The sequence below is a fragment of the Pelodiscus sinensis genome, chromosome 2 (genome assembly GCF_052426305.1).
Source record: "Pelodiscus sinensis isolate ZL-2025 chromosome 2, ASM5242630v1, whole genome shotgun sequence".
In the NCBI taxonomy this organism is placed as follows: Eukaryota; Metazoa; Chordata; order Testudines; family Trionychidae; genus Pelodiscus; species Pelodiscus sinensis.
The window spans coordinates 180,648,147-180,658,752 of record NC_143053.1 but is presented as its reverse complement, the minus strand read 5'-3'; the positions used below and the strand labels follow the sequence as shown (position 1 = coordinate 180,658,752).

Here is a 10,606-nt window from a genome sequence, read left to right as displayed (position 1 = left end):
GTCTTTCTCCTTCTCAGTCAGGAACTACGTCAATGAGGGTTTGTTTGTTTGTTTTGCTTCTCATCCATATGCAGCCCCCGGACTCCTTTTTCTGTGGGTCAATGGCCCCGGACCCAAAAATGGTTCCTCACTCCTGCCATAATCCTCAGGTTTGCCGAGGCACCTGGCACCAGTGTTCCCTGTTAGCTGTGCACTTGTGAGATTCAAATGTCGCCCAACTAGTCAGAGCACGCACAGCTAGGCTTTGTGTTTCTATTGGTGGTGCACAGTCACACATGCTTCAGTGCACATATAATTATTCTGCACTGGGATGGAAAAAAAATCTGCACGTGGGTGGAAAAGAGGGAACATTGCTTGGCTCTGTGGAATTTACATGGCTGGCTGTCATCTCTGTCTCAGGAAATCTGTGCACCGACAGCTTGTTTATCGAATAAAAGACAGAAAGTTCAGTTTCTGACACATCCAGACAATGCTCTGGATAAGATCCTCAGGCAGTCATCCTGATTTACACCACTTGAGAATTTTAGCCTGATCTCCTTAACTCACAACTAGAACCCTGCAGAGAGAGGAGGAATTACTGTTCACATTACAGTTTACATTAAAATGATCCCTTTGTTTGTCAACTCATTGGCTGGGAGAATTGGAGATCAAAGAGTAGAAGTAAATGGATTAGTAACAAGATGAAAGGAGCTTTAATGTAACAGTTGTTCTTTAACATACGTATTAGTGACTAGGAAAGAGTCGCTTTTTACTCTTTTTCCCAGTCACTAATGCGGAACTGTTTAGGTTACTCAAGGCTAGAAGCAGGACCAAACAAAACTAGACAACTGGGCACTATGCTGAGAAATTACATTCCATGCAAATAAGGAGACACGGAAGAACCAATCAGTATTTCGTCATGGTGATGGGTTCTAAATTAAAGCTGACCACTCTAAAAAGAAGATTTGAGTTTTTATTTGTACAGATCCGAGTATAATGGGGTCCTGGTCCATGATTAGGGCTCTTAGGCATTATGAAAATACAAATAATAGATGATGATGATTGTGGGTAAGTCATCAACACATCTACATAACTTCAGAAGAAACAAACGAAGACTAGGGTTGCCCGATGGTGTAACCAAAAATGCCCCCCCCAAAAAACGGGGGGAAAATTTTGTTGAGGGGGGCGGAAAAGGGGGGGAGACTAAAGTTCTTGAGTTAAAAAAAAAAGACTTCGAGTTATTAAGCAAATAATAACAAAACAGCATTAAAACAGTATAGCCCATTTCAGAGTGCGTGCAGAGTCAGAACAGGGATAGGAATAGCGGAGTGGTTGAGCACTAAGACCCAGGGAAGGCATTGCTTCCCCTTGGTCTTTAGGCTTTTTGCCAGCAGCCATTTTGTTTTCTTGTTCAAGCTAGAATGCAGCTTCCCTGAGGAACCAGGTAAGCAAGGAATGCAAGGAACTGGGGGTGTCGGGAGCCCGGGTGAGGAGAGGTCAGGGGCTGAGCCCAGCTGCCAAGTGTGTCGTAGGGTTGCCAGGTGTCCGGTATTTTTGACTTCTGGCTGGGAAAAAAAACAGAAAATACCGGACATCTTAGGTGTCCAGTATTTTCTAATTTTTTTAACGGACAGGAGGCGAAAATACCGGACTGTCCGGGTGAATACCAGACACCTGGCAACTTTAACCAAGACCTGGTCTGCATTTACAAAGATGGGACTTTTTAAAATAATAGTTATACCAATAAATGCCCCGAGCCACATCTCCTGAGCACTCACCGTCCACACTCCTCCCCCTCCCTCCCTAAGCTTGAATGCTGCAAATCAGCTATTTGCCGTGCTCCAGAAACTCTGGGAAGTTAGGGGAGGAGTTGCTGAGTATGAGGGCCCAGCTTCTCCCTGTGAGTCCTCCTGCTCCGGAGCACCCATGGATGCTGGACCATGGATGCTGCTGGCCGAGGGAAGTCCAGTTTATAGAGGTTCAACCTGTAATAACAGGTCAGGCTTGACTCAGAAGCACTGAAAATATTGTATCATTTAGACCAGGCATCAGAAGTCTTCAGGAATCTGCTGAATTATGAGTTGGTATTGGTATTGATATTGCATTAGTGCACAGAGGCTCCCTCAGGGATCAGTCCTGTCCACATGCATCATAAAAGAGAGATGTCTTGGCCCCAAAGAGCTTATAATTTGAATATACAACAAGGTACGGAAAGTGGAAATGACAAAGAGGAGGAAGACAAGGTCAGCGTGAAACTATCATGACTGGTGGGGTAAGCAGCAGTCACATGGTGCCCACTGTCTAAACACTGTTCTCTTTTTCCATCTATCTATTTTAGAAATGTGAATCTATCTAGGGTTGCCAGGTGTCTGGTTTTGAACCAGACAGTCCAGTATTTGAGCTTTCTGTTCAGGAAACAAATTGAGAAAATATAAATGTCCGGTATTTTCTAAATAAGATGTAATGTAGATTGTGATGTAACGTCAAGTGTGTCTGGTATTTTTGTTGAAACCATCTGGCACCCCTAAATCTATCTGTGTCTGTCTGCCTGTGAGTATGTTTGTTCAAGAACTCCTCCTAAGCAGTAAGAGCTAAGACCATCAAATTTGGTGAGCTGTTTCCTCTTATAACTTAAAGCAAGGTCAGGGGTTGGATAATGGGATGTGCATGCAATGCAATTGTTTCATATCAAACTGAAAGGGAGGGGTGTGGAAGCAAGGACAGTTATACTCCCCTATGACCACAGGGAGGCTGCAATCACAGGAAGAAGAATTACCACAGGGTGGTAGCAAGCACCCCAGAAAAGAGCAGCGGGCAGCACCTGCTATCCTGGCCTGCCCCAGAAGCAGGTACTGGCTGTCATCTCTCCCCCCCCCCCGCCATTGTCTACAGACTGGCCCAGGGAGTCCTGGGCAGCCCCCTCCATTCCTGGTCCAGACCTGGAAGGAAGCTGGTGGCCAGGGTGTGAGGCCCCTGCCCATACTGGGTAGAAGCCAGCAGGTAGGGTGCATGGAGCCCCCTGCCCTGGACCACCCCTGGGGAGAAGCAGGTGGCCAGCCCTGAGCCCCCTCCTCTGAGCTCCCCCTGCTCCCAAACTCTTGCCGTATCTCTTGTATTCCCCACCCACTGCCCCAAACCCTCCACAACCCCCAGCCCTGACTCCTGACCCCCCTCCATCCCTAAGTCTCTGTCCTAACCTCTGCATCCCTGCAGAGTCCCAGCTCCCTGCCAGGTAAGTCTTCTAGTTATAAATCTTGCAAATCTGTGCCACACCTAGATTGCTTTCAAGTAAAAAAAAGAAACTTGCTGAATCTGCCTCTGTACTTTCCATGTTCTGGGATAGTACCCTGTTTTGTAGCTTCTGTGGCTAGTGGCTATATGTTCCTTGATCTAGGATCTAGGCAGGTTGAGTGAATTTTATTTTTTCTTTTTCACTACACTCCTTTGTCACAGAACTTGAGACCCTTGATCACTTTCTACTTGGAGTTCCTGGACCAGATTCTGATCTCAGATACACCAAGGGGACACTGGGTGGATTTTTTCCCTCATTTTCCACATGACTGAAATCGCAGTTTGCTGTACTGCCATTACGTGCAAAAACTAATGCCCTGAGACCCTGAGCCTGCAAAGATGTATGAAAGTGTGTGTGTTTTACATTAATGAATAGTCCAAATTCAATGGCACTATTCGCCTACATAAAATCACATGTGCAAGTGTTTTGCATCAGAGTCGAAGGGCACAAACATGCTATGTAACTTGATGCCATGCCATGGGACTGCCCCCTATTCAGAGTTGCCTGGGCATGCAGATCTGTGCAGAATCAGATCCTTATTTGTTTATAACTGTTAGTTTGAGTTTCACTGCAAGTTGGCAAGGATGCTGTTTTGCTTCAACTTCCCCCCATGTCTTCTTTTCCTGTATACATTTTGCTTAATCCAGCTACCAAAAAACCTTAGGAAACGGGACAGATGTTTATTTTTACTATAGAAAAAAAATGAATGGAGGCTTGAAAAAGGAAATCTACTTTTTAAAACACTAATTTGAAAATGCCTGTTTTCTCATACATGTGCACAAACCTCTAGTCATATGCCGAAGGTGGAGAGGTATTTGGTCAAGTATTTTCCTGGTTCTCCACTGCTATAGTTAATGCACATGAATGAACTATTTTATTCCAAATCAATATTTGGTCTACTTGATTTATTTAATCCTTATCAATGCTTTTTACAGTTGTAAAAACATTGTTTGCTTTGGGTTTTGTCTGTGTTTTGAAAGTAATTGTATGCTGCATATTCTGAGGAGTTTTATAAAATGCAGAAAGACATATATAAATATATCCACAGTGCAATGGTCACCAGCCAGTAGATCTTGGAGCCTCTGACAGGTGATCTTGACTGGTTTGGCCAAGATGCTACCAAGCACAGCACTTCAACTGCCCCTCCCCCCACTGCTGTACAGCTCCTGTCCTTTGCTTTGGAGCTGTCCTCTTCTCCCACCCTGTATTCTATCTCCACATAACGGGGGTGGGGGGCAAAACGGTTTGGGATGGAAGGAGTCTGCTGGCTGCTTTTGGGAGTGGTGCAGGGCCAGGACCAGGGCAGGGGTGAGCCTGCCTTAGCCCCTCTGCACCACCACACAGGAGCCACCTGTAGTAAACAGTGTCCAGTTGGAGGCTACATCCTAAATCCCTGTCCCAGTCATGTATCCCCTCCTGCACCCGAAGTCTCTGCCCTAGCCCGGAGCCTTCCTAGACCCAAACTCCCTTACAGAGCCTTACCCTGAACCTCCTCCTGCACCCCAACTCCTGCCCCAGGCTCAGCTCAGAGCCCTTCTGACACTCCCTTAGCCCTTAGCCCAAGACCAAAGTCTGCACGCCAACTCATTGCCCCTGCCTGATGAAAGGGAGGAAGGATGGGAGTGGGGCGGGTGGGTGGGGGAGGGAGGAAGGAAGAATGGAGCAAGCAGGGGCGGGGCTTTGGAGAAGAGGCATGAAGGAAGTGGGGCAAAGGTATTTGGGTTTGCAGTAGATCCTGGATTGCACTTAAATTCAGAAAGTGATCTCATCCTCTAAAAGGTTGGAGACCACTGCCATCGTGTAATAAATTGAAAATTGTAACATTTTATTTCAAAAAGCTTTATTCTGGTGTAGCAATAGTTGGGCCATAGTTAAGATTGAAGTTTGCTCATATAAGATAAAAAAAGATTTTGCTTGCCATATGCAAATCAGGATAGATTCTGATGGGTTTCTGTCACAGCCCATATTTAAAATCTGCAAGTCAGAGCATTTGCAAGGTAGTTTATATTCATCTGAGGTGTAATATTCATGAGAGCATTTAAGTTTCTTCTTTGCTATTTTATTATGAATTGTGTTATTACAGAAACAGATTCATACTTAAATGGAGAAGAAACAAACCAGAATTTCTAGATCCAGCTCGAATACTATGGCCCAGATCCTAAGGTGATTGTAAATTGGTGTAGCTCCAGCAATGGAGATGCATTGACTTACCACAGCTAAGGATCTGGACCTGCAACAGAATGTCAGTGTATGTGTCTCATTTTATTCCATGAGATACTATTTTAGGCTAGCATTTGATAATGAAAGTGTTTTAAAATAAAGGTGTATTTTACTATCCTATTAGTCCTATCTGTATTTTGCTCACTTTAGTACAACTGTACAAACCATTTGCAGCAAACTGTTGATATTCCAAAAATAGCATATTTACTGGGTACAAATTATCTGTAGATAGAATTTGATTTTTATACACTTGTTCTGTTACTCAGCCATGATTCAGCATACATCTAATTTTAAACATAGGGGTAGGCCCACTGAAGACTATTAGTGCTTAAAGTTAGGTATGGGCTTAAGCTTTTGTTGATTTAAGGTCTCAATGAATGGCTAAGCATATATATCACCCACTCTTTGGTAAATCACAACTTTTTTGCCTTAGTTTCTTTAAATTTGGAGCAAAGTTTGCTTCACAGGGGGTTATGAGGATTAGTTTACATTTTGAAAGTGTTTGAAACATAACAACTGGGTATAAATATAAAAGCTTAAATTCTCAGCAGGGACTGATGATTTTGGTCCGATTTTCAGAAAGCAGTGAATACCCTACTCAAAAAATCAGTCCCCTTGAAGGTGACTCCAATGAAGCACTTTGAAAATGAAGACACCCAAAACAGTCATTTGTGAAAAATGTAGGCCTAACTGTTTATGCAATGAAAGAAAAAAAAATCCTTTTGAGACAGAGACAGAGCCTTTTGTTGTTTTCAAATTATTCATAATACAATGCTAATGATTGTTTTTCTAGCATGTAGTTTTCTAACATGAAATGATTTTTTTGTAGGCCCGTACCCTGAGAGCTTTTCTTCTTATTGTAATCATATTTTACTACTCAGAGGCTAAAACGATGATGAGGTGTGAACTCCCAAATGAAGGAAGTAAGTGCTGCTAATATTGGTTTCTTTGATTTTGTTTTATTCCATCCTTGCATGCAGAAGATTAACATGAATTATAGCTCTGCCCAGGATACAATTTCAAGTTCTTGTGACTTGCTGTGCAGTGATTTAATAGATAGGTATTATAAAGGTCTCAAATACTTGCTCTGTACCATACAGTCAGTCTAATTTATCTAAAGTCAACAAAAGAGACCAGATCAGGTCACGTGCTCTAAATACTTCCAATTCCTCCATGGATAAGAAAGGTCTTAGTTGTTTGTGTATTGATGTGACAACGCCTTACTCGGTGAAAGCAAGAGAAAGGGAGAGGGTAGTTTACCACCTTCTTGTGAGACATAAGGGCATTGGCCACAAATAGGTAACAGCACTATTCTCAAATTTGAAAAACCTAGCACATCCTTGGAAGGAGACAATGTATGGATGACACTTGATAATGCCAGACCTGGGTTTGGGAATTATTTCCCCATAAATATTTCTGACCGAGCTTTAGCAATTTAAATTTACATTTGTATAGTGTCTGGACATCCCTTTTTGGGGGAAGGACCCTAAATCACTACTATATCTCCAGTGGCATTCTGTGGGGCTGCAAAGGATGCTGGAATCCTGACACAAGACCCATCAAAGCCAACAGGTTTTGTCCAATTAGAGATGTTAAATTGCGAATAATTGACTAATCAAATAGTCGATGCATTTTGCATCGACTGTTTGATTAGTCTATAGGGTGTCTCTGCCTTTCAAAGGTGAAAATGCTGCACGGAGCCCAGGATCAGCTGAGGACTCCGCCGCTGACCCTGGGCTCTATGCCGCGCTGCTGCTTTGAAACGCCATGGGGAGCCCAGCATCAGGCTCCATGCAGCGTTTCAAAGCAGCACCACACGGAGCCCGGGTCATTGTGGAGTCCCCAGCTGATCCTGGGCTCCATATGGCGCTGCCACTTTGAAATGCTGTGTGCAGCCTGGGGACACTCCCGCCTCTTCCTTCCGCCCCCTCCCCCCCGCTGCCTCTTTCTGTCAACTATCCGATAAGCATTTGCATATTGGATAGTCAACTAGTCCTTCACATCCCTACCTCTAACGTCCTCCTGTCCTAGTCTCTCTTTGCTGACCTTAGTCCTGGCCAAATTAGACAGGCTATTGACTTCCTTGGGCTTTGGATCAGGTCGTTTTTGCAGCTTGTGGGGTGATTTAATAGGTGTAACTGACAATTAAGAAATGCATCTGGAGATACTTTGAAAATTAGAGACTTTGGCAACTAATGGTTGACTTTCTACTTGCCAAAGGATATTTCTTACCTCAGGCACTTCACCCAGCAACTCTCCACAAGACTCTTTCAAGATGAGATACAACCTATATTAAGAAAAAGTAAGAAAGGGCACAGCATCCATAGACTTCAGTGGTGGCAGGATTTAACCCATGTTCTCTAACAGCACGTGAAGTGAAATCTTAGGGTATGTACGTTACACTGCAATTACATACCCATTAGCCAACTCAGGCACACAGGGTTCAGGCTACAAGGCTGCAAAATTGTTGTGTAGACATGTCGATTTAAAAGGGGGACTGAACTCTCAGGTCCTCCCCCTACACTCAGGTGCCAACTGAAACCCGAATGTTTACACTGCAGTTTTTAGCCCTGCACTCAAAGTCATGTGACCCTCAGGAAGCTGACCTGGGCCAGCCACGGTCATTCTGCAGGTCTTTTATTCCAGTGTAGATGAACCATTAGAGACTGAATATACTGCAAGTGTCCTACTCAGAACACAAGGAGCTTCGGGTTTACAGGCTGCTGAGCATGTAAGGGAGCATTAACCTGAGTCTCTGATTCCAGGAGTCTGAAGTCCAAACTGGTGGAGACTGATTTGGTCTGAAGTTTGGCTGAGCTGCTCAGTAGCATAGGAGGACTTCTGCCAGGTCAGTGCCACTCGTTTTAATGTTAATTAGCACAGTGGTTTTCAAACTACAAGTCACGACCCAGTAGTGGATTGTGGAGTGTCAGGCACTGGGTCTCGTTGCTGCAGAGTGATCAGGTGACCAGTGGGGGTGCAGAGGCAGCTCCCTGCCTGTCCTGGCACCACAGTGTGCACTGCAGAAGTGGCTGGCAACAGGTCCAGCTCTTAGTTGAGGTGGAGAGAGGATTGCACAGGGCTCTGCACACTGCCCCTGCCCTGAGCACTAGCTCTGCACTCCCATTGGCTGGGAACCTGCTGCTGGTTGCTTCTGGGGCACAGCATGGTCTGCAGTGCTAAGAGAGGCAGGAAGCTGCCTTAGCTCCCCCTCTGCACTGCTGACCTGGGGCCACTCAAAATAAGCCCCTTCTGCACCATGCCCAAAGCTGAGCCCCTCAGCCCCACCCTGGAGCCCACACTCTAGTCAAATTAAGTTGTTTCCCAGGCATCAACAATTTTCTTCAACTGGGTCATGAGAAAAGGAGCTTGACAACCACTTAGATTTGCTAGATAGTCAACTGATGGAGTGGTGTGTTTTCCCATTGTAATCAATTTGGTTGTGTTCGGGTCAGAAATCATGTTAATACTCAATGTAGGAACTGGAAAATATGAAATGTGAGCACCAATGTTTGCAATTATTGTGAGAATACAGACAAGAGACAGTGGTTAACCTGATTCAAAAGGAGACAGACACTGTCAGTTTAAAGAACCTTGGCTGGACAAGGGCTTCACTGCCAGAGCTCTGTGAGGTTAAGAGGGAGGGCAGGACTCTGAGTCAGCAGGCTGCATGCCCACCAGGGGTAAACTATAAGACTGGTTCAACCTGTTTCTCCCCACTTTTTCAATGTAGAGCTAAAGAAAGGCTCCATAAGGACTCTCTTTAGTATGTAAATATACTCCAGTGGATGCTGGAATTTCTTGTGGCTGGACTGTGCTTTGGGCCAAGAGCTGAAATCACGAGGCTAATGGGCAAAAGTCTCAGCCCAGAAATGGATGGTAGCAGATGAAGACTGACAGCCGGCAGGGCGGCAGCACGGAAATGCAATGGGTGGCCAGCAGCATGGTAGTGGCACAATAAGCAGCCAGCAGGGCGGTGGCAGAGAGGGGAGACAAGAGCGAGCAGTGAGCAAGTGGATGGTGAGTGACCAGCAAAATGAGTAAGATGCCTCTTTACCCGCCCCCCACTCAGGATGGCAGATGAACTCTGGGTCTGCCCTGACTAAGGGCAGCAACTATGAGTGGGGTGCAGAGAAGGGTTGGGTATGTGAAGGGGACGTTGACATTGGTGGACTTAAACACCTGAGAGTGAAAGGACATTGCCCAACCTACTGGAGTGGGACTTTTACTCATGGTTTTGGTTATGAGCTCTGTTTGTGGGGTTTCCCAAATTGAAGCATTGCCTCCCAGAGACACCCAGGGGTGTTGTGTGAATTTCCCAGGTTACTGGGTTGGGGCTCAAGCCAGTTCTGTGCTGGATGAATGGAGAGGAACCCTTAGTTATTGAACTTGTCCCTGGCTGCTATTGGCTCCACCTGGCAGAAGGATTACAAGTGTACGGCCAGGGATTATGGTGAAATTGCAAAATTAGGAGGCCTCTTTGGAGTATAGATACCAAATTGATCTTTTCAAGCCTTCCACAGTCTGTTGGTATCTAGGGTCCACAGGTAGGCTCAGAAAATAAATGCTTGTTTGAACAGCATATATAAAGCCTAATAGAAACATATCCAGGATGATATGAAAATACTTTCATTGGAAACAGTTTATTCTTACGGGGATAAAGCAGGCTATAACCGAGACACTGCAGCACCCAGTTTTGAGAAAGAGAATGAATTGGTAAAAGCACAGCCGCATGTCCTGTAGTTTTAGGATTCTGGACTGCTGCAATTCTATAGAAACCCAATGGTATAATTTTAGGTGCTCACATTATTATATTTATTGTTTTGTTTGTACTGTTTTTACATTCCATATATTTTATATGATTAGAACGTGACTATAAACTCAAGTGAAATCATAAGAATGGCCATACTGAGTCAGACCAAAGGTCCGTCTAGCCCAGTATCCTGTCTTCTGACAGTGGACAATGCCAGGTGCCCCAGAGGGCGTGAACAGAACAGAGAATCATCAAGTGATCCCTCTCTTGTCATCCATTTCCAGCTTCTGATAAACAGAGGTTAGGGATACCATTGCTACCCATCCCGGCTAATAGCCACCGATGGACCTAACCTCCATTAA

General features: G+C 44.8%; 1 protein-coding gene across 1 annotated transcript in view; it reads left to right on the top strand.

The window, feature by feature from the left end:
* The first annotated feature begins 7,511 nt into the window (after positions 1–7,511).
* Positions 7,512–10,606, top strand: part of TGM4 (transglutaminase 4) — a 29,509-nt gene continuing 26,414 nt past the window's right edge. The window contains exon 1 of the mRNA XM_075921866.2: positions 7,512–8,339. The gene's annotated coding sequence lies outside the window, so the exon portion shown is untranslated. The remainder of the gene's footprint in view (positions 8,340–10,606) is intronic.